This window comes from Uloborus diversus, chromosome 1 (assembly GCF_026930045.1).
Source record: "Uloborus diversus isolate 005 chromosome 1, Udiv.v.3.1, whole genome shotgun sequence".
Taxonomy (NCBI): domain Eukaryota; kingdom Metazoa; phylum Arthropoda; class Arachnida; order Araneae; family Uloboridae; genus Uloborus; species Uloborus diversus.
Window position 1 is genome coordinate 64,591,899 of NC_072731.1, and position 6,000 is coordinate 64,597,898.

The following is a 6,000-nucleotide window of genomic DNA, read 5'->3' on the forward strand; positions in this document are numbered from 1 at the left end:
GAGCATTCAGTTTATGGTTAAGAGTGAGCGTTAGTCAAAACTAAATCAAAGTATTCACTCATAAATAGGAAGTTCGGGTGTTTCCCAATCCGGGGAACTATCCGGGGAAATTTCATATTTCGCAGCCTTAAAAATGCATTTTAGATAAACTTTGGAAATGTTAGGAGAAGAAAAGGTTGAGAATTTTTTAGATTGAAATTTTAATAGAGTAGTTGTTGTCTGATTATATTAGAGAGAGGGCGTTTGGAGGCTTCAGAAATGTTCGAAATTGTAGCTCTAAAAACGCAGTTTTAGAAGATCTTCGGTGATGTTAGAAGAGGAAAAAATTCGTGTGCCACTTACGGAAATATTTTGACTTTGAATTCTTAAAACCGCCTTGTAGACGATCTTTGGTAAAATTAAAAAAAACGAATTTCGATGGAAAACCTGAATTTTGATGAAATTTTAAATAACTTGCAAGAAAAAATACACTGTTGAAATCGCTCCTTATTGTTTAATGTGCTGACCCATTTCTTTCCCTTTAGTTTCGAAAAATCATTAATATTGTAAGTAAATGTGGCAATTTTTCACACATTAAGCTACTTTTTAACTTAATTTCTATACGAACGAATTTATTACTGATCGTTTTACTATGTTATCATTCCTTATATTTTTACTTTGAAATAGCAATAAACCGCAATGAAACTGAGTAGTAACACGGAGTTTTTCTCATTATTTGCTCTACACCAGGGCTTCTCAAACTTTATAGCCAGCGGACCCCTTTCATGGACCAATTTTTAGGGCGGACCCCTGACATTAGGGTGTATAGATATTTGTAGTTAGTAGTTAATAGGGTGTCGAAAATCATACATAACACAAAAAGAAGAAATAAAACCATTCCAGATAATTTTATTATCAATTTCTGACTAACATGAGACTAATCTGAAATTTCGTTTCCAAACCTAAGATTTTGCAAAATTTCCAGGTGAAGCCCCCAAATACTCAGCGCCATCGAAAATTGCTTAAAATTGCGTTTCCGGAGCTTTAATCTTCGAAAATTACTGGCCCTACTAATATTACAAAATATAACCTCTTAACATAGCGATTTTAAGACTTGAATTTCAGAAAATATTACCGCAATGGTACCTATACCGCCTTTCTCTAATATCATACACAATTAGGTTTTTAAACCATACGAACAAAAAAATGAAGTAGAATAGCTCCTGAACATAAATCATTGCTTTAGTTTTTAGGACCAAAATTTTGAAATTTTTTCCAATGCAGAGCACCATAGAACCTTCTTCTGGTTAAAGCTTCAAAGAGTGTCTACAATTTAGTTTTTTAATCTTCAATTTCGAAAACTTGCGGGGGGGGGAGGAATTGGTTTCGATCTAGTAAAACGAAATCGTTCGGGACAGTCCCTGAGTTCCATCACTTACCCAAACGTCAATAATATGGCGCATAATCGCGTTTTTAAGGCTTCAATGTGTAGAAATTTCCGCTGAGATCGCTATGCCCCGCCCCCTAATGTCAGCAAAGAAAGTCTAAAATTGCGTTTTTAAGACTACAAATTTAAAAATTTTATGAGGGAGAACCCCCTCCCCCCAGGCCCGAACCAAGCCTGATCTGCGCCGTCGTGAAAGTGTCTTTTGAGAACCTTTTTGCAGTAACGTTCGAGCAAAATATAGTTAACACCTGAGAGGAGGTTTTGTAAAAAAATGTAATATGGAAAAAATGCGCGTGGCATTTAATTTATTAAAAGAAAAACAATCTATAAATTTTTAATTTTGTAACACAGTTTAAGTTTTTATTTCATATCTCGAAGTTACTTCGAGTAAGGGCGGATATAAGGGAGGGGCGATCGATACTGACTTTTGAAATCTGACTTTTTCTCTTAGCAACCTTGCATTGAGCTGCTGTCAAAAAAGAGATGGCCAGTTTCAGTTAATCAAAGCATTTTACCCCAACAATGTTTTAAAAACTCTTAGCATTTGATTGAAATAAGGGACTTTGTATTGATCAATGTTTGGTTTGTTTCTGCAGTAATGTGTTTCAAAATGAAGAAAACTGAACAACCCTCTTTACCGAGATAATGGGTTTTTTTTAAAATATACCTACCCAAAAAAACGGGCGGGTGTTTTCGGGCTGGGCCCGGTTTGACAAACTCTGCCTTTGAAATGCTAATGCGCTTTTGGTAAAAGAAAATATTTTAAACATCAAAGTTAACGCCACTCTAAATATTTCGCTAATCTCTAATTGATAAATAATTATTCAAAGTTTTATGCCTGTCAAAACATGACAACAGAGTACTGAACAGATTTCTAAACTGAAGTAGAGGATATTCCCCCTTAAAATCTGAAACTGAAATCATTTCCAGTAAAATCAAAAGTTCTAAAATACGGAACCGATACAAAATGCATTGCATTTAATATCTGAAACGAATACATAGTCTCTCCAAAGCTTTTTTTTTAAATTTAATGCACAAATAGTCAAAAAAAAGGAGGGGGAGGAAAATCGAGTAATTATGGTCAAGTCGTTACTTTTCGGAACTAAAAGTTACCGTAAAACGGTACATCTTTGTTCTAAGGGGGGCAACAATGGGCCACTGCTGCCATGGCGATGATTTTGCTCTCTAGTGGCCTATTTTTCGAACTTATGAGCTCCGAAAAAATCACCAGGTGTAGTGCAACCATTTAGGTAGTTAAAGACGCTTCATCAGAGATTGCCATTGTTTTTGTATGCCTCAGATAATTTAGTCGTTCTTAGTGCGTGATTCGACTCACTCGTGGAAGAGCCAAAAGTTTCCTTTGGGCAGACCACTAAAACTGTTTCCCGAGATCTGGTAAGTTCAGATTTGCTTTACTAATTTGTCAGTTATGAATTAAGCCGCTCTTTTTGACTTAAAATGTTTTGTATTTTCACAAGCTCTCAACATTTATCGAAAATGGGAATGTTAATGTACAACAATGGGCCACCTATTTTTCACGGTTTTTAGTGCCTTAGAACTTCATTTTATTCTCTGTGGAGATGCTTTCGTCACATTTTGTTTTATTTATTGTAAATAATGGCAAGAAAAGAAAGAAGAAGGCTTGGAGTCTCCCTATCGCCCGTACTAGGAGTTTTTGATGAAGGTGCTGACTGAACGCCGGACTAAATACAAACTGAGCTAATTTTAAAAAATATTTATTTTGATGAGATTTGGAATAAGAAATGTGATTTCGCATTTTAGTTTTCAATTTTTTTTTTTTTTTTGATCTCAATTAAAATTTGTCAGACCTACGTATTTTCTGAGACCTATGTATAGGTACCTAGCCTTTAGTTGATGAGATTTTTCTAGTTTTCAAGTGTTTCCATTCAAAACCTAGGCGGATAATAAAGAACGTTATCTACGTTTATCAGGTTGAACTTTATTAATCACTCAAAACGACAAGTGATGATTAAGTCTTAAAAAAATGAAAAAAAAAAGGTAAATAATGGAATAAAAAAATTCTTTATACAGTTTCAAGCAGAGGACAACATGTAGTCTCAGACAACAATAGGCCAGATCAAGTTTTCACTGTGTTTTCTAGGTTAATATGAGGTGGCCCATAGTTGTACCCAGTAGGGGTACAACTATGGGCCACCTGGAAAAAATTCCTCTTCCTCTTCTTTCCAACTTAGATTTTTTTTAAACATTTCATTCGAAAGACGAGATGTATAGCTACCATTGCTAAAGTCCTCAAATTTCTAAATCAAAGATATACACCGAATTTTCATTGAAAACATCGAAAATTGGCCCATAGTTGGACCATTTTACGGTAACCTAAATTATAGTCTACTTGTCTACAATAAATATTACGCACATCGTAATAATATGCAAATAAATGTGCTTACTGTATTTTTTTTATGTATGATAACACGAAGCAGTAGAATTACAACGAGTAAAAAAATCACAGAAAAACTTTAATTGCAGAAATAATAATATACAAGAACCAAAATGGGGAATAAAATGGGGCAAATCTCTCGCGCTTCGTATGCTCAACCTTCTGCATTATAGACATACCTAAATAGTATTCACGGCTCCACATTAAGAAATAAAATGCTATGTACTTTAATTAATGCATCATTAAAGTCACTTTAGACACAGCCAATAATTTTTCCTTTATGATTCTCAGCGAGACGGATTAATTGTTTCAAAGAGCAGTATAATTTCACCGGTCCACCGCCATTAGATATAATGAAGAATTCAATTTTACTTTTCAGGTAAGAGTCCCCCCCCCCCCCCCCATTTGAAGCATATTTTTGATCAGTAGAGCTCGGTGCCCTTTTGGCTCTGGTCGTGCGTCGCATAGAAACGACGCGGCCCTGCCCCCTCCCCACTTTTGTTGGATAAAAAAAGATTTACAAATCAGATTTTTTTCAATGTGCACCTCCCCCTCTCCCCAGCAAAAAAAAAAACTCATTTCTGGTTGCGCCATTGTACTAAATGTATCTCGAACACATCCTGCTGCCACAACGATTTCAAAAAATTATTACTTGCTCTTTTTTTTAATAAAACGCTGTTAATTAATTGATTAGTTATTCAGTTTAAATTTAATTATAAAATAATTTTATAATTTATGTTTTTGAAAATTAATTAAATGTTTAATTAATAATGAATGTGAAGTTTTTTTGGCAATTGGAGAAGCGCCGGTCTTCTCTGGATGCCTGAACCGAATGTTATTCCCAGTCCGACCCTGCCTATGAAGCCATCCTATTAATTTATCTTTTTTTTTTTAATTGAAGAACCATGAAACATAGTTTTGTATAACCAGGGCCGCCGAGAGACAAGGCGTGCAAGTTTTGTCGCCGTTCCTCCCTCCCATTACGCTAATTTTACTTTATGTACAATACTTTAATTTGAGCCGGGCCCATAGTTTCAGACTAGACAGACATACCTACTATGCGGCCTAGTGAATAGTGCAATATTTACTTTTTTTTTTTTTTTGTTGAAAAATGTTTGAAGCGCACATTTCCGCGGCCCTAATAACTTCGATAATCATAATAAAAGAGAATCATGGATGTTCCTAAGTTGTATTTTAAGATTACATTTTCATTCAAATTTTACAGAAAAAATACTTTTTGTCACGATTATTTCAATTGTTCATTTAAATTTACTATTTTAATTTTTTAAAACAACGAAGAGCTTCCCTTTGTCTTCGTTTATTGCATCGCTAAAAGGAAATTGACGACCCCACTTCTGAAAAAATGGGGGGAGGGGGGTAGCAGCCCCCCCCCCCTGGCGACGGCCCTGGAAAAAAACCATAATAATCTACTTTCTGTTATTCTTCGATTTATTGCTTGTGAAGTACTGTGAAGCACATGGGTTATCGCTAGTGCTGCCCTCTTTTGTTGGATGCATTTACTAGAAACTGACCCCAATATTAGACTTGATATCTCCAACAAATCAATAACAACTCAAGAATGCTGACGTTTCGTGAGGTTGAGGCAAGATAAAGGGAAAGGGGCGATAATTGCTGTTCATCCTCATCCGCTTATTCGCCCGTCTAAGCCATCTAATTTCCACGAGTGACGAAAAGCAAAATACTTCTCCGAACGAAGTAAAAATTGTTGGAGGCATTTAATGGTAATGTATAAAAAGTGTCAGAAATGCTTCAAACACAAATAAAAATCATTCAGTCAACTTGATATGTATCAATGGAGTGACTGATGTTCCTAAGATGTTATATTCAGTGAGAAAAAAATTCTATTGAATCAGGCGTTTCAACACGAGATAAATCTGAATTTTCAGAAGTGTTTTCATATCATAATTTAATACTTCTTGGTGGATACTATCATTTCACAAAGGGATTTGAACCTCCTCCAGACCAATTTGGTTAAAATCTGCTGTCGGAAAAAGGGGGTCAATCCCTGAATAATTTTTGTTTCTCCTGCAAAAACTTAAAAACTGCATTGTACTGGTTTTGATACTTAACGCCTCAAATAACACTGTGAGACCAAAAAATGCTCCAGACATAATTCTTGCTGATTTTTATGTGAAAA